This window comes from Camelus bactrianus, chromosome 17 (assembly GCF_048773025.1).
Source record: "Camelus bactrianus isolate YW-2024 breed Bactrian camel chromosome 17, ASM4877302v1, whole genome shotgun sequence".
In the NCBI taxonomy this organism is placed as follows: Eukaryota; Metazoa; Chordata; class Mammalia; order Artiodactyla; family Camelidae; genus Camelus; species Camelus bactrianus.
This window is the reverse complement of record NC_133555.1, coordinates 24724751-24743715: the sequence shown is the minus strand read 5'-3', so window position 1 is coordinate 24743715 and position 18965 is coordinate 24724751. Positions and strand designations below refer to the sequence as shown.

The 18965-nt window shown below is 41.3% G+C and overlaps 1 protein-coding gene across 5 annotated transcripts in view; it reads left to right on the top strand.

The window, feature by feature from the left end:
• The window catches only part of PTPRG (protein tyrosine phosphatase receptor type G), a 673139-nt gene that overhangs the window by 39512 nt on the left and 614662 nt on the right, over nt 1–18965 (top strand). The window lies entirely within an intron of this gene.

Below are 18965 nucleotides of genomic sequence, written 5' to 3'. Positions count from 1 at the left end.
TTTTTTACCCTCATGTTTTTCCCTGCTTTATCTCGAACCACCCTCGTAGCTACCAAGTCAGCCAACTTAAAAGCTTTTTGGAAACTTTATGTCTGTTGTGCCATTCCTGCTGAGTTTTCTGAGCAAGGAGCCTGTTTAGATGATAAAGAACAATTTTTCTTTTGTATTTTTCTAGTGGGCTTTTCATTTCTTTGGAGCTGTTTTTCTGAAATTCGTGGGTACATTAAGGCAGGGTCAGCAGACTTTCTCTGTATAGAGCCAGGTAGAGATTTTTGGCTTTCTGGTCCATATATCGCAGCTGTACCTACTGATTGTGTAACTTGGCTCCAGTCATAGGCTACATGTCAACAGGCATGGCGGTGTTCCAATGAGACAGTGTTTACGGACACTGAAATTTGAATTTCATGTTCTTTTCATGTGTTACAAGAAATTATTCTTCTTTTGGTTTTTTTTCTAACCATTACAAAAATTATAAAAAAACCATTCTTGGCTTGGAGACTCTACAAAAGGAGACAGTGGATCGGCGTGGTTGTCTCCTGCATTAAGATTTTGGTAAATCGTACTGTAATCCATGCAGTGATGAGGGCTCTAGAGTGTGCCTGGCCAGTGTTTCAGAATCAGAAGCATCTTTCTGTAATATTCGTGGCGACTCTGCACTTTGATGAGGTTCAGGTGCTGATTTCTTGGATGGCCTTGGCCCTAAGTGAGGGGTCCGCGTGCTTCTGGGTCAGCGTACCTGTGGCCTGTGTCCAGTTGGAAAAGCTAATGCTGTGAGCCCATATAACTGCTGGGCCTGAATTGCCTGATTGCCTCCCTGAAAAGCTGTTAACTTCACTGCTTTTGGAGGGAACTTCAGCGTTATGCATTCTCTGGCCTATTTTATTCCTTGGTGGTGTTTTTTTTTTTTTCCTCCTGTCTTCTCTGCATTAAAGGTGCATTAGTGTATTCTCAGTGCAACACTTTAGAGTTCTTGGAATGGGTAGAGAGCAGTTATATCCCATAATAGCAGGATAATCAATGGAAAGAGATCGATTGCCAGGTTGTAAATCATGTGAGAGCATTTGATGATATCAGCTTCGTGGGGAACGGGATCCTATTACTCGTTCTGAATTCTCTGGTTCCTGAAATTAAATTTTTTTTTTGTACTGGTAATCATTTGATGGAACAGCCTTTGACATGCACGAGAGGATGACAAAGAACAGGTCAGCTGTCCCGCACACTTGCTCCATTCCTCGCTCACCCCCGTACAATTTCAGACCTGCGATGTGAAACGCTATTTCTGTAGCCATAGTCAGCACTGCAGAGTGGAATATACTTAGGCTTTCAGAGTTGAAAGAACATTTATTCCTCCATATTCAAAAGTGAAGAAAATCACACCCTTTAGATGAGGACACTCAAAACCCTAGCAGCATTCTAGCAAATGCAATTACCAGCAGTAGAAAGCAAAGGTTTTTTTTTTTTCTTTCATTTTTAGGAGAAATAAACTGTGCCTTTAACTTTCTGATTTAATGCATAGAGACGAAAATATGCTAAAGACATTTTTTTTTTTAAAGGCATAGACTGGAGACATTTTGGAATCTTTTCATCTAGCAAATCCAGCTTCCCTTTAAGCAAGGCATCAGGATTGCTTCAATATTTAGGTATTAATATTCCCTTGCGGTTCCATCAGCTCTTTGAAAATGAATTTCTTGGCGCTGCTGTCACAATTAAGAAAGACATGCTGAGGTGAAAGGGAATTTGTGTGTTTCTTAGATTGGAAGGATGTGTTGAGTCAAATGAACATTCTCTCAGGGTTAAATTATCTATTTAAAACCCTCCCAATTACAGTGCCAGGTACAATCTTTGATGAGCTTCGGGGAGAACAGATGACTTAATCGGTGGGAGAGAGATTTTTTCCTTTGTTAAGGAGGGAAGCTGTGAAGTCAGAATGAGCTGGACATTGTTTATTACTCGTGGGAGATGGTTACATAAACTGAACGTGGTGTAGTTTCAATACAACATGAGCCATTACTGGGTTACTGTAGGCCTCTTAACAGAGGAGGGTTGGGGTGAGTTCTTTGCTGTTTCTGCTTTAAAAAAAAAATTGTGTGATGACCAAAACAAAATCAACAGCAATATGCTGTGACCTCTCTGTAGGCCGTCTGATCCAAGGAGTTTGGATAATGTATATACAGTTTTGCTTAAAAGATGATGGTCTCAACCTGGGTTTTCTAGAACAATCACCCAAGCTCTATTGACTTTAAAAATAAATCTTGACTGTCTCTGGCCAGAGCTTCTGTGCCACTGACTTGGTCTAGACCTCCATCCTGCCCAGGCAGCAGCCTTTTAAGGGTCACCCTGATTTCAGCAACATCTTCCCGTTACACGTGGAAAAATACAGCTTCTTACCTATGGACCTGCCTCCACTCCTTTACATTTCTGTTTCTGTTTCTCACTCACTCGCTTGCTCGCTCGCTCACTCCAGCCTTCATAGCTGGGATGGTCCTACAGTCCTGGCTCGAACCAGTCTTAGCATCCTTACAGTTATCTGCGTGGGGTTGCCTTGATGGCGTGCTAGTTGAGGTGTATAGACCCGGGAGCCAGACTGGTAGGTTCACATCCTGCCCGTGCTACTGACTAACCTGGGCGAGTTACCGAAACCTTTCTATGTCTCAGTTTCATCATCTTTTAGGTTGGATTTAATAATAATTCTACTTGATATTACTTTATATATTCTACGTAAGGTTGTTTTGAAGAATAAATGAGTTGAAATATGGAAAGAACTCAGACCGCCGCTTTGCACTCAGTAAGCATTGTGCAAGACTCAGATGATGGTACTGTTTTTCTTTACAATCAGCATCATAATTATCATCTCTACTCCTTGGGGTTTTTTTGTGGTTGCTCCTACTCTTGTATATCTCACCTCAAGCGTCCTTTCTAAGTGACCTTCCCTACCCACCTTCTGAAAGGTCTCTTGCCTTCCTTGCACTTCTACCCATCATAGGGTAAAAAAGATTTTTTTTAAACACAGAAGAAATTAAAGTAAATAAAATAACTGCGCACCCCGCTCCAGCAAACCACTTTGAATTCATTGCCAGCGTGGCGCCCTTTCATCTCTGAACACTTACGTGTGTATTTCCTGTAGACAAGGACAATATCACAACACAGCCATCAAAATCAGGAAGTTAACTTCGGTACAATACTGTTTTCTGATCCTCAGGCCCCATTCACATTTGCCCTGATCCTCCCGGTGAAAAAAGGAGCCATTTGGGATCATGTGCTAGTTGTTAGTGTCCTTTGTTTCTGGAACAATTCCTGAGGCTTTTATGGACTTTTATGACCCTGACCGTTTTGAAGGCAACAAACCAATTATTTTGTAGACTGTCCATCAATTTGGGTTTGTCTGAGGCTTCCTCGCGATTAGATTCGGGTTACACATTAGGGCAGAAATAGCACTGAAGTGATGCTCTGTTCCTGTCATTGTATCTTACGAGGTGACACACGATTTCTGTGTGTCTCGTTGCTGGTGGTGTTAACTTTGATCACTTGACAAAGACAGCATCTTTCAGTATCCTCCATTGTAAAGTTACTCTTTTATCCCCCCTTGTAATTAGTGCTTTGTGGATATAGGGACTTGAAGACCATTCTTCTTAAACTTTCAACCTGTTTATTGCATCAGTTGGGACTCATGGATTTCTATTTTTTAAATGGTTCCTAATCTGTTACTACCATTATTTTGGTGCTCAATTTAAGTAGCAGAGTTCTTTCCAGCCAGGTCCTGCGTCCTTTTGACACGTGTTGCTACCACTGTTTGAGTGCTTTCTTACTTTCCGGTGCACGAAGTTCCAGGTTTGTTTTGTACTTTGCTGGCCCCAGCCCTGGATTGGACCAAGGAGCTGAGGCATCATGGAACTCTGATTCCTTTTAGGGGTGAATGGTATTTAGAAACCAAACTGAGTGTTACGGTGTGTTCATTGCTTGTGAGATCTTACAGCTCCCAGACCCTTTCAGTGGACACATCTACGGATTATATGTGCATCTGTGTATATGCACATGTTTACACCCGTATTTATTTCTGTGTTTCTGTGTGTTAAAAATCGTTAAGTTCACTACCTCCAATTCCATTTCAAGACCATGTGGTTCAGTGTAGGTTTCTCCTTTCTGTATTTGTAGCTCCCTTTTCTGACAGTGAGTAACCTACCACCATCCCAGCATCTTGAGTATATTTACCTAATTCAATAAGTTCCACCCCATATTGGACCACTCTTCCGTATAGGCACCTTCCTTAACTCCCTGAGATACTAATACTCCATGCCGAGTTCTTCTCCCCGACTCCCCTGCCCCGCCCAGGCCCAGAAGCCTCCCTTACCATACTTGGGCACCCCGTATGGACAGATGGCGCTTCTATGGAAAGAAGATGGTAGCTCTGTCTCCTGGCAGAGAGCAGCCCTCTGTCAGGTTACTCAGCTTGGCAGCCGGGGTATGTGGGCTGGATTTCACTTCTCTCGATTGACCTTTGTGCTGTACATCAAGTATCCGGCTTTTTGTGGCAGCCCTGATGCCTCTGCCCCTGGCTGCACTGGACTGGTTGATGGTGGGCTCTTAACCCACCTTGGGACTGAGGCACTGCTGCTGTTCTTGCAGGTATGCTGTTGTGTTGAACCAAGGGGATGTGAATTTTGGAAGAAGTTGCAGACTTGAGAAATAATGTTGCCAGTAATTGACTTCTGGCCTTTGGCACTGGAAGACAAGAAAGTCTAGTTGGACAGACAAAAGAAGAAAGTTGATGGACAGAGAGGAGATGGAGAGGAAGGACTTGTGGAGACTTCGTAGAGGGATTGAGTGCCTGATCCTAGTTTGTGTCTGAGACTAGCTGCATCCCTGCCCTTGGTATTTGAGTCACAGCCCCACATTCTTACACTAAATTCACTCTTGAAGTTAAGCTACCAACCTGAGCAAGTCATACGGCCAAGCCCCAAGTCAAGGGACAGAGAAGTACTCTGTGGAACTGCAAAGTTGACTGGTAATGGACCTGGATACAGGGGCCGATTATCCAATCTACTGTGGAGAGGTCAAATTGTTTGCCAAAGGCTAACCCGTTAATAAGTGGCAGAGCCAGAAATCAAATGAGGTCTATCCAATTAGGGCGTCGGCATTTAACCACTCTTCTATTGCTTCTGGATAAAATAGTCAGGGGTTTGATCTGCATGTGGGTTTATTGGGATGCGCAGGCAATTTAAAAGGGGATTCCTCTTTGTGCTTTCTCCTGCCTTCTTGTACATAGGAAGTTTACTTTCAAGAAGATACTGTTAATCAGATACAGAACTTCTTCCAAGAACCAGATGGCCTTCATTTCTTTCTTCCTGATTAGCTATATAAAGCTAATTGTCCAACTGAGAGAGGCTTAATTTTACAGGCTTACATGGGAGGCACGCTTATTGTTTACAGCGTTTCAGCCCCCTCTTGCCTTCCTTGCCAGAGGCTCTGCTTCAGCAGGGGAACCTGAATCTAACATTAACGGGTTTTGGAAGAAGTTGAATTTTTACAAGGAGTCAACCATGTCGTGGATAGATATGAGAGCACTTGGCTTTAATCCTGCAGGTTAAGGGCGGGCTGTGTTCTGCTTCGGCCCTCCATTCTATGTCTTCCATGTATTTGTCTTATTTTAAATGGCTTTGGCCAACAGCAGGAGTTTGTGTGCTGGTTTTCAGGTAATGTCTGCATTGATGTTCGGTAGGCAGAGAGCTGATTGTACTGGAGGCCATACTAAGGAATTGTAATGTAAAAATTATGCTGAATTGTAAACATGCCAGGGGCACATTATAATAACTAATTATTAAGCTTACAAAGAGGCCAAGTGATACTTGGTAAATCTTATTAGGTAGCGTGGTGGAAAAACTTGTTTCGCATCATTGGAAATATTACACTGAAACCTTGTGCCTTTTACGCAGAGTAAAGGTAATAGTGGCTGAAATACAGGACCAGCCATGTGCTGAGTGGACGATGGCAGGCTCAAAACAAACTGTATTTCTGGCAGATTATCTTAACGTAGTCCATACGCCTTTCTCATTCAAAATACCAAAGTTAAACCAAGTTTATACTGAAGTTACAGCCATTAAGAAACTGGTAAAATAGTTAAGTTTCACAAGCCTAGATGCCAGCGTTAGATGTGTGTGTGTGTGTGCGTGTGTATGTCCTGCTCACGTTGGAATTGTGAATTCATGTTGCATTCCCTTGTAAGGATATGCCATTTTTAATTAAGACTAAAGCGTGGTGGGGTATTCTAAATGAGGCCTGATTATAATTGCAGATGGCAGTTGAGCTTTTGAAAGCTGATTTCTTTAACTGTTAAATAAAAATTGTCTTTTTTAGTATTGGTTTGCAGAAGCTCAACAGTGGTTGTTTAGGGAGAGGGGAAAAAAAACCCACTTTTACCACTTTATTTCCATTAAACGAAATCCATTTTCTGTTTAGGAGGTTTGATTCTGAAGAAATTTTTCTGAAGGCTTTCTTGACGATTGATTACATGAAAAGTTTTGGCCCGTAAAGCTGAACTTTCTGGAGGCTTTCTGTTGCTGAATATGGAAAACCTGTGACAGATATCTTCCAAGTGTTCTTCTCCGGATAGTTGCTGAGCCAATACAATAAAGTGGCAGGGTTTTTTTTTTTTTGTTTTGTTTTTAAGAGTACCTTTCAGTATTAGTAGACTCGTAATGATCGCAAAGTACCTTAGCATAGCCTTCTTTTTGGTAGGCACACTTGACGTTGTTCAGTGTCCTAGAAAGGTTTGTGGGCTTGTAATAGACTGTCGCCTGGCTGTGCAATGGATTTATGCTTCCAGTTCCCGGCTTATACAAACCACATACATAAAATTTCTGCCTATTGATGGCTATGAAGACCCAGAAGACCAATGGTTTGTAACCAGGGATTCACAGTTTTTGTCCCCCTCTCCCATGGGGACATTTGGCAATGTCTGGAAACATGTTGAGCTGTTAGGACGGGGAGGTGATGCTACTGTCTTTTGGTGGGTAGAGGCCAGAGATGCTGCTAAACACCCTACAGTGTGCAGGCCCGCGTCCCCCAGGAGAGAATTATCTGGTACAGGAGGTCAGCAGTGAGGCTGTTGAGAGGTCCAGCGCTAAGCAGTGAACTCATCGCGCCTCCCTTTGTTTCCCACTGTAAAAATGGGCACAGATTCACCTTGGGTCTCCTCCATCTTACCTGCCCATTACAGGACCAGTGGGTAGTGCATTAAATTAAACACAGATTGTTAAGAAATAGCGTCTTCTGGGAGAAATCAACAAGGAAGTCAAAGGGAGCGATGAACCAGCCATGTATGTGCTAGGTAAGTGGATGGCTTTGTCCCCCCACCCTCACCGGACCACGGAAGTCTACGTTTGTGAAAGTAGATGTCGTCCTTAGACGTTAGTTCCTGTAGGTGATGGAGTCATAAAAAGTTGCTGATGAAACCATCTTAATAAACAGCATCGCACACTTACGTTAGCCGTTCACAATGAATTCTGCGTAATGAAGATTGGCTGTGTACAGTCACCGCTGCTTAATTTTGTTGCATTTTGTGTACACAGCTCAGAAAATTAAGAGACCAGGGAACTAGTCTTGAGTGGAATAATAAAAGGACTTTCTTGAATGGCGGCACTTCTGATTTTTTTTTTTTTTCCCTGCCATACGTGACTGGAGGAATAAGAGGAGGATGTCATGGGACTTATAAACAGCTGATAACAACAGGCTTCATTTACATTTTGCAGCTTATGTAGCCCCCTGCTCCTTCAGGCACATGTGTAGGGAATTGAAATTGCAGTTTGCCTATTATGTGTTGGCAGTAATCTTTCCAAAAAAATTTTATGTTTCAAAATCAGGCAGCCAACAGCAGTAGCCAGTGATGTATGGGGCTATTGATGTGAATTGAATTTGCAGAGGGAAAATGGGATTTGGTTGCAGTATGAACTCGTAATGAGGTGGCCCCACAGATTTGTAATGGTCAGCCATTGTTTGTGCCCAGAACCAGCTAGGAATCAAATACTTTTCAAAGGGAGACTGAAATAAAACTTGAGTTTCCTTTTTTTTTTCCCTCTAGCTAATGGAGTGGTTCCAGAGTGATGTCATTTAGTTGGGCTCTCGAGGGTGCTGGAAGTTAACAAATTACCCTTTTAATAAGTGTGTGGATCAGTGGTCTTCATTGATCTCATTCATTGTCTTATTAGAAAAAAAAAATTGGACCCATGCCCTCAATATATGTATATTTATTTTTATCAATTATGAATATGTCTTCTTACCCTAAAATATTATGTAGATGATAAAACATAAAAAAGATAAAGCATGAAGTAAAAGAAATGAATGGGTAAAACAAATTTTTTTCTCATCCCCCCCAAGGAATTACCTTATGTCCCCCTGGGTGTATGGTGCTGGAAATGACACTGCCTTAGGTGACAGTGTCAGGTAATGGAGCACATGGGGCTGCCTTCCCTGCCCTGTCGCGGGCATGTCGTTAAAATAAGTGACTCAGTCTCGAACCTTTACTCTGTCTGTTGTGAGCTGCAGAAGGGATTGGATTAATACTAAACATTCAGAAGTGGTTCTCCTCCCCAGGTGTGATGTGTGGAATAGGAATAGAGTAAGTTGGCTAGAGCTGACCTCTCATGTTTTATCTGGATGCTGCGCCTTCAAACTTTACCTCCTGATTTATCTCAGTAATTTTCCTTTTTTCTTTTTTCCCCTGCCACCCTCCTCCCTCCCTTCTTTCTTTTCCTTTTTATTTTTTTATTTTTTTTTCTTATGCCAGGGGAAACTGGGACACAGTTTTTTCCAAATATTCTTCTTCTCTGAGGGTCAATTAGAGTTTGTAGGTTAAGAGTAGGGGGTTTGAAGTTAGAATAATTACAGTATATGACTGAGTCAGTGCAAGAATGAATGGATTTATCCCTTCGCCCCAGCTGTGCAGTTTAGGTGATTTTGGTGGACAAGGTAGTAAATTCCTCTGATTCTCTGTTTCCTTATCTGGGAAGTGGGGATCATTGCTAACCCATGTAGTTTTCTGTAGAGTTAAGTAGGGGATGTGTGATATAGCCAGCACAGGGCCATTTAATTATGGTGTAATTATTCTCAGCAGTCCTTGTCCCTCTTGGAATTCTTGCAAGTATTTCTCTAACGTCTTCACTCATACAAGCCAACACTGATTTCCCCAACCTCAGAGCTCCTGGGTACCAAAACGACTAGCGGCCCAGGGTTGCTTATATGTGATGATGCACTTAGGTGTTCTTTCCCTTCCCTTCTCCCCAGGTATATTCACTGGAGGGTGGGCACCAAGTCTTAACTTTCTTTTGTAATTGGTTACCTCTTCTTGCCTCCCTCCCCAACACCATGCTGAGTGAGTAATCAAGGGACTAATTCTTGGTTGTCAGGTTAAAAGACATGTGTAGGATAAGAAGGCTGAACTTTTGGTTGAATCTGAAGACTTGCTTTGGAATTAGAGAAGATGAATGAGGTCCAGGGCGCTGGAAGGATTTCAGAAAGGAGATTTTGCTAATTGTAATTAGTGCTGAACAGAAGTTGGTATTACTTCTGTAGTTTTCCGTTGCAAGTCACTTTGGATGTTAATTTTTTTTTGCTATTATTTTTAAGTGACAGATTGCAGTACATATTTTAGGACCTGCCACCCATTTTGATTTGAAAGATTATGTTGTCGGAGTTTTAGACAGCACAGGTAAAGACCTAATTTTACTAAGTAACAGGGACTTATGAATCTTGTAAATTACTTTCCTCTTGCAATGGAAAGTGTTTTTCTCTGATTTATTATGCAAATTATTGTAAATCCTTGAACTGAGCAAAGTAAAAACTTTTCTTGTCTTTCAGACTCTGTTTTCTGGTTTTGCTCATTCTGTGACAGTCTTACCCTAACAGGCAAGAAGTATAAATTGTGTGGATTACTGAGCAATGACAAAGGACAGTATATTTTGGGTTTTCCCATTTAGCAAACGGCCTCTTAATGAATCAGATAAAGTGCCTCACTCACTTCGTTTTTTACAAGTTGTCTTTAGGAAGGCACATTTGCATCCTAAGTCCAATAAAAGGAAATTAGTATTTTGCTACTTTTACTAAAAGTAATTATATTCTTATTTACCTACTACAGAATTTCAGGCATCACCCCCTGAAGCTGAAGGAAAGACTAATTTTCCACTGTGTGTCTTAATATCAGGGAAATATTTCACATGCCTGTCAAGCTGGATGCAAAAGGGTTTCTTTGATTGCTAGTAATGGGATGGATTCTGATGGACTTAGTCAAAATTTGGCTTTGAAAGGGTACTACAGGTTTATTCTCAGGATGAAGGAAAAATGGGGTAACAACTTGGAAAGCACAGGAACCAGGATGAGGGAGCTAATGGTCAACTGGTGTGGGAATGAGTTGGCCTCCACCATGTCTTGTTTTTAGGGATGACACTCCACTCAAGAATAAGATCAGTCTCTGGGAGGGATTCTGGTTGGCTTGGCAGGACAGGATGGCTGCATAGATAATACACCCGAAGAAGTGGGGCAAAAGGTCCATGAGGTTAACTACAGATAGAGGTGTCTTTCTCTCCCCCCCCCCCCCCTTAATGGAGGTACTGGGGATTGAACATAGGACCTTATGCACGCTAAGCACGCAGTCTACCACTGAGCTATACTCCCTGCCCCCTCTCCCAGGAGATATCTTTATCTTAACATTATCTTATCCATGGCTTCAGTCATGCAGTGGATTCCCAGATGTTGGAGCAGGAAGGAGCTCCGAGTCCCTCCTGGAAGCCCGGATGAGTGGGTGACTTGTTCAGGGAGCGCTACAGCTGTGGGTGATGCTCAGGTTATTTTTGGTTACCTTTGCATCCTGCGTCAGGCTGAAGAATTTGGTTCCTGAGTGATGTCACCTAACATTGAGAAAGAAAATCTCTTTCAGTTAGCAGAGATAGAAGTGTTGACAGGGAAGGGCTATAAATACAGGCTCTCTATAATTGGAAAAGAGCAATTAAAGAAGATGTGAAGAAAACTTCCAGTTGCTTGCTGTTCGTAGAAGCCAAGTAAAGGAGTACCTGTGAAAGGCTTCACCTGTTTGAGGATTATAAATATCACCTGAGTAAACAAACACCTAAGGGATTAGTAGCAGGCAGGGTATGTCTATTCCCAGATTTTATTGCCAAGCACCAAATGCATCCTCTAGTATTTATACAAAAAGTGCTTTCTTGGATACTTGGAGGTTCTCACTTTGCTCAGAAACCCAAAAGGAGAGGCAGCTGAGCTGAGGAGCAGCTTCTGGGAGGCCAAACCCTCTCCAACTCTTTTTCTGTTAGGACTGCCCCTTGGTAAGGCTTTCGGTTTGCTGAGGGTACACCTAAGGGTTGGGGATTAAGGTGAGATTTGGATATGAATCCTGACTCTCCCACTTAATAGCTGTGACCTTGGGCAAGTTTCTCAACTCTTTGGGCCTCTGATAGATTTGCTTAATGAGGATCCATTCTCCTTTCTTCTAACTGAATCCTTGCATTTTTGGGGATGGCTATGAACCTAACAAACCCCCCTGCATTTCCTACTTCTGATGTGAATAGGAATGGTTGATGAGTTACAGGCAGAAATTGTTCTTTCGGGTTTCCAGGAAAGCTGTTCTGAGGGGATTCATTCCATTGGAAGGTGTGCTCTTTTTGATATTTCATATTTTGCATTTTAGATGTGAAATACAGATGTGATAACTTGGAGTCACAGCAGCCATTTTGAGACCATGAGGGAAAGGCCGAGGGAAAGGCCAAGGGAATTGCAGAGACGGGCATCTTTTAGCTGCTGCATTTCAACCTGTACCATTTACCTCGAGAGTTCTTGTTATATGAAATAAATCAACGCTTATGTATTGAAGCCCCTGTAATGGGTCTCTGATAGTAGCATCAGAATACAGTTCCTGATATCAAACCTCAGATCCCTGTCTGCAAAATAAGGATGATAGAATTTACGCTGTGGGGTCATTCTAAGGATTTAATGACAGTGTGTGCTAAGTACATGTGCCATTGTGGCTGGCAGCTGCTACTTTGGTTTTGAAATTACTGTTACCATTATCACATATTACATGATATGACATGTAGGTACATGTATTAGTTCCCCAAGATTGCCGTAACAAAGCACAAACTGGGTGGCTCAAACAGGGGCAGTGTACTGTCTCACAGTTCTGGAGGCCAGAAGACCTAGATCAAGATGTGGGCTGGGTTGGTTCCTTCTGGAGGTTTTGAAGGAAGGATCTGTGCTAGGTCTCTCTCCTTGACTTGTAGATGGCTGTCTTCTCTCTGTGTCTTTGCATTGTCTTCCTTCTGCATATGTCTGCATCCAGATATCCCGTTTTTATAAGGACACCAGTGATACTGGATTAGGTTCTACCCTAATGACCTTATTGTAACTTTATTCCCTCTCTAAAGACACTACCTCCAAATATTACTTGAGGTACTTGGGATGGATTAGGACTCCAGTGTATCATTCTGGAGGATACAATGCAACCTATCATAGTACATATGTAACAGATGCTGAGTGACGTTTTAGTCTCTCATCCTTTTTCAGATTACAAAAAACTCTTTACAAAAAAATCAAATATTCTTTCTAAAAAGTTGCCTCCCTCCCAAGGGTCCTCTTTTTTTGCAAAGGACTTTTAACTTAGATTTCTAGATTCTGGAATCAGTGAGGGCTTGTGCATTTGCTGTAGTTTTAGGGCAGTGATTGCCAGGTCTTAGGTAGGTTTCAAGCCCATTACTGAGAAATAACAAGAGTCTCCTGTGTGTTAGTCCACAGTCTCTAGAATTCTTTAGAATAAAATATTGATGTGCTCACAGTCATACCACGGGCCTTTGGGTGCTCTTGGTGAATTCATGGGACAACGATGCCTGGGAGTGTCATTCTGTTGTGCACCCAAGCCATGCTGCCCCCAGGCTACAGCATCTATAACAATGTCCCTAAACATTTCAGCCTCCAAGGTAGTTAAGTAGGGGGACTTGTTTAAATCCTATTCCGAGTATAAACATTTAAAAACGCTTAAGTTTCCACCATTGGAGAATTTCTTCAACTCTATTTAAATCTGAAAAAAATGTTAACCCAGTGTTCTTACAGCTTCTGTCTTTTTCTTTGCAAATAATTCAAACATTGAGATGATTACCTCTGGAGTGAAGCACAGTACTTTGTGCATTAAATAAATAACTTTCCTGTCCTGACAGGGTTTTTTTGTTTTGTTTTGTTTTGTTTTGTTTTTTTCTGAAGATCATTTTTAGGTGACATTATGTGTTTGGAAGGGCTTGTCTTCGAATAAAAAGCATAATTGAAATACAGGTGAATAGGATTCAAGAATGGGATTCGAGTGTAAGGTAAAATTGATGACATCCCTTGCTGCTTTGTAGATGAATAACTTTTATGGTGGCCTGTTTCCCACTAAAGCTTTTTTTTAAAAACTAAGAATGCATTTTTCTGCGCTCTAATTGTCCATCCTGACAGCAGCAAAAAAAAGAAAGGCTGTTTTTTCCTCCCTTCCTTACCATCGATAGTAGAAATTACTTATTTCTTGAAAATCTGTATTTGCCTGCTGGGTATGCTGTTAAAAAGGGATTTTTGAAACCTGAATTCCATTTTTCATTTAACATAAGACATGACATAAGGGGTCACATTTTCCATATTGGCATATTACAGAACGGGTAGGTGACCTGTGCGTGGTTTTCTTCACTGATTGTTACTGTTCAAAACTGACGTGTGTCAAGGAGTTGGGATGGTTTACACATGAGCAGAAAGAGGATGATACAGAGGTTAGTTCTCTGCATCCACCCACCCAGTTGTTAACCTTCTGAGAGAGAGGAGCTCATCCAGGGAAGGAGGATCACCCCTCTGCAGCTGGTGTGTCCTGCTGCTCGATGCTGAATTCTGTCCCAGCCATGTCAGGAGTACAGGCTTGTGGGCGCCCGGTAGTTGAGTTGACGAATCATTAAATTGCCATTCGGTTTAATGTACACGGCGCATCTCACCACCTGTGATGTATCCTTGGAAAAAAGAATAGTAAGTGGAATCAGATCAAGTCTCTCCATCAAATGCTGGGGATGGAGCGTAACGTAAAAGGACACGCCTGGCACCCAGTCAGCAAAGCCCAGAATGAGGGGACTTTTATACTTCCAGTGACCCCCTTTATTCAGCCAACATAACGATTAGTTTAAAGGGGAGGAGCAATGACTTTGGATTAAAAGAGATTAAAGAGATACGAACCAAATGCAGCACATAGGCTTTGGATCCTGATTTGATCAAACCAATGTTACTGTTTTTTTTTTTCTTTTTTTGAGATGGGGAAATTTGGATTAGATATTATCTGACTGATTATTGTTATTTTTTAAGATATAGACAAGAGAGTCTTGTTGGAATTATATTTTTACAAGACTCCTCATCTTTTAGTGATAGATTCTGAGTTAGTTATAGGGGAAATTATGATGTCTGGGATTTGCTTCAGGTTAATCCACTTGGAACAGGGAGTGGGTTGGGGTAAAAAGAAGTAAGATCTTTCCATATATGATCATTGTTGAGGGTAGGAGACAGGTATGTGGGGAACTCTTCCAGCTCTGAATGACTGAAATTTTCAGAACAGAAAATTGAAACATAAGAATGACCTCCTACCCATTCTCCTCTTCATGATGGCTGCTGACTTTACAAGACCTACTTCTTTTTAAGTATTCCTGGGGTAATAAATATTTTAATATATAACCTTTTTCCTCAAAGCAATCTAAATATAAATGTGGTCACTAACTATAGTAACCAAGACTCCAAGAATTGACAGGTTTTACTTAATGACCCATTTTCCTTCATTTGAACTCAGCCCTGTGGAATAACAGGGATGTTTTATTCATCAGACTCGCCTTTTTTTTTTTTTTAAGAATGCCTTGGTAGGAATTAGCAGGTGTTTAATTATCAATGGGAGGATTCTTTATTTGCTGAATGCAGTAGAAAGTCATTAAAATAAGTTTAAAATATGAAAGAATCAAATGGGAGAACTTGGGGGAAATGAATAAATCTGTTCTCTTGCGTCCTGGGTTTATTAAGGTCAAACGAGGTGCGGCTTAATGATTTGCAGCTTCATTGTAAACTGAGCCAAAAGGAAAAAATCTCTCTGCCCTTTGGGCCAACATTCCTGTGTGAAGAGAACAACAGCTACAGTGGAACTTTGCCAAGGTTTTTTTGGGTCATATCTTAGACTTCAAGTTGAGGTAGTTGAGATAAACCAGGATTTATGGACAGATTTATCCCCAGTCTCATCACTGAGCCATTACTTCCATTTTTGCATTTTCTTTCATGCCATAAGGTGTTTTTGTTTGTTTGTTTGTTTTGTTTTTTGAGTGCCCACTATGTATTCAGCTCTGGGCGAGGCACTGAGGAACAAGGCAAAGCAAAATTGTATATTTTTGGCTCTTCTGTCTAACGTGAACCTTTTATTCCCGTCCCCATTCTCTTGTCTTTGTTACCGTTCTCTTTTTCTGGCAACATAGCTCTATCAACTTCTAATGATGTAATGCCAATGGTGGTGGTCAGTTATTTGGGTCTGGGGAAAAAGGTGTGATTAACTTGAAGCAGTTTAGAGCTGGAGTGGGGCTGAGAGCGGAGAGCCACCGGTTTATTTGCTCTGACCCTATGCCGGGTACTGCACAAAGCAGTTTCTCATTTTTTTTCCATCCCCAAATCATGCAAGGTAAGAATCTCTACCATTTTACAAGGAAGGAAAGGAAGCTCGGTGATTTGAGATGCTTGATCAGTTCTCATGGCTCCTGAGCATCTTGGTTGGTCAAGGCACCCAGGTCTGTGCAGAGTCGGGCTTATACCCAGCACACATATACGTTCTCCCGGGTGTAGGTAATGAGGGCAGTTTTTCAATGAAACCTCAGCCATCTGTTTCCCCCTATGATGTTGCTTTTTACTGATTCTGTCTGGGACTCTGAGGAGCAGGGAGGAGGGGACCTTGGGAGCCAGGCATCTATGCCTTCAAGCAGTTCACTTTAGGTACCTGCCCGGATTTCAGAATGACCTAAATTACACGTATAACTCAGATATGTTCTGGATAGAACAGGAGCACAGGAAGGACAGACAGACACTGAGAGCTTGGTGCTGTGACATGGCTTATCTCGCTCCTTGTCTGCACTGCTGCTCTGTCTTAACCACAGAGTTGAAGAGGTCTCCATGATGTAATACAGAGAGACCTTGGTGAGCACAGCTGTTTACAAGCCCCATGCATCGACGGGAAAGCAGTATCTTCTTTTTCTTCCCCCCCATTTTAGCTTTTATTAATGTCTTAGGTTTTGATTTTCATGTCCTGATTTTTTTTTGAAGTACAGTCTGTTACATTGTGTCAATTTCTGGTGTACAGCACAATGCCCCAGTCATGCATATATACACATATTTTTCATATTCTTTTTCATTAAAAGTTACTACTAGATATTGAATATAGTTCCCTGTGCTATAAAGAATCAATTTGTATTTTTAATCTATTTTTATATATAATGGATAACATTTGTAAATCTCAGACTCCCAAATTTATCCTTTCCCACTCCCTTTCCTCCCCCAAGTAACCATAAGATTGTTTACTATGTCTGCAAGTCAAACAGCGTCTTCTTAAAGCTTGCAATATTTTTGTGGTCTCTGGTAAAAAGAAGGTAAAAAGGGTGAAGGTTTATTGGAGATTCTTTTGAAGGTATGGGGAGTCTGTGAAGTGTAATAGATGGATTCCAGTTGATCTGGAGGCTTTCCAGTTTAAACCAGTGTTGTGAGCATGCCCGTCCATTTTCAGCTTTTCCCTTCAAGACCTCTTCTGTCAGGCCGATGAGGAGCACCATGCCAGGAATGAAGTCTGGTATTGGAGCAGAATGTTTGAAAATAGTAAGAAGGTGGACGGAGAATAGCAATTTCAAGTAATGGACAGTAAATCATCGAACTGGAGAAGTTACTCAGGCTGCGGTACTGTGCCCAAAATGCCAAGCATGGGCTGATGACTGAGACAGGCACTTAAGGACTGTTTCTTGGCCACCGAGCCATAGGAATTTGTCAGCTGGATGTGTGCTTTAAATGGATGATCTTATTGGTAGGAAATAAGATGCTGGTAGACTTGCTTCCTGGACCTTATTCCGGATCCTTTTGATGGAGTTGTTGGCTGGAGAAGATTATGAGATAAGTATTCATTTAGGTAAAGAGGTTGTCATGCTCTTCATTCTGGAATAGTTGACTTGAGCTAACGCATTTAAGATGAACAGATTCCACTGTTCTGGCAGTCCACCTTCCTATATGATTAAAAAGCCACAGAGAAATAAAACCTTTAAGTTTTCTTTAGTGTTAAAGGTAATAAACTGTAAGACTTTAGCGTTCTATACTTTCCTGTTAACAGTGACTTTTTTACAAGTCAAAGATGTTCTGTCTTGTCGTCTACCCCCAATCAGAAAAACAAATTACTGGCTTTTTTCTTTTTTCTTTTTTTGGGGAGAGTTCTTTGGGGGATCTTTTTAAAGATCAGTTCAGCTGAAGGAATTTTCCAGTTCAGTTGACATTCTCTGCAGTGCGTTTGTGGCTGAGCATGGTTCAAAATATTTGTCATGTCAAGTTCCTTCGACAACAAGAGTAGAAAGAAACATTCATGTACTTTCCCCAAAGTGCTCTAGTAATTGTCAACTACTTAGAAATGTATCTTTAATGAGTGAGAAGGAAATTCTGCCACTCGTGACATCATGGAGAGACCTTGAGTAATTATGCTAAGTGAGGTACGTCAGGCAGAAAGACAAGTACTGTGTGATATCACTTATATGTGGAATCTTAAAGAATTGGATTTTTTTTTTAATCTCAGTTATTGTCCCCCCAAAGCAAAAGTCCTGTGGTGTAGGTACTGTTATTTCCACTTACATGTAAGAAACTTGAACCATAGAAATGAAACAACTTGTCTGTGGATACAAATGTATTAATTATACCCAGATGTTAAGAACCAAGGACACAAAAGTTAACATTTGCGCCAGTTTCCTCTCTGACTCAAATCTTTAACCACTGTATGAGACTGCTCTCTGTTGGAGTCTGGCTTCCTTGCTTTGCTTCCTAGATATTCCCTTTCCTTCAGACTGGATAAGGACTTAACCATGAACTCCTTGGGTGGAAAACCAGATCAAGGATTCTATGGATTTAACACATCAACCACCACAAAAATCTCAGCCTGATTAGTCTAGATTCAGATCTTCTGATTATGGCTTTCTTTACCTAGAATGCCTGTTTCACTTTTTAAAATTTTTTAAGGAAAATTCTTACTCTCTCAAGTTTTCATTGAAACATAGCAGCATCTGTGGAACCTCTTCTGATCTCCGGAGAAAAATAGGTTCTCTTCCCCCCTCATATATGATCCTTGTGCCTTGCACATGGTTTCACTGCAACATGAGTGTTCTCATAGTTATTTTCCTTAAAGTCTGTAAGGTCTATGGAGTGTGAGAGGCCTTTTTTAAATCTTAGTTTTTGTTTTTTTTTTTAATTATAGTTGATTTACAATGCTGTGTTAGTTTCTGGTGTATAGCCAAGTTTTTCAGGTTTTATATGTATATATATTCAGATTCTTTCCCATTATAGTTTATAATGAGATATTGAATATAGTTCCCTGTGTTATACAATAAGACCTTGTTGTTTGTCTATTTTATATATAGTAGTAGTTTGTATCTGCTAATCCCAAAGTCCTAATTTATCCCTCTCCACCACTCCCCTCTGTGAACGAAAAGTACTGCAAACCATATCACTAAACACAGAATGCTGAAACCAAGTCATCAGCAGCTGCTGCCGCCCCCCAGTGAAGACAAGCCTGCAGCCCAGCCTCTGCAGCCACTCACAATGGTGCACTCTGAGGGTACTCAGAATAATAAAGGACAGGATACAGGCCCTAGATAGCTAGGTGCTTGTCAAAGGAATGAATTCAATGAGCCCAAATGTTTGCTTCC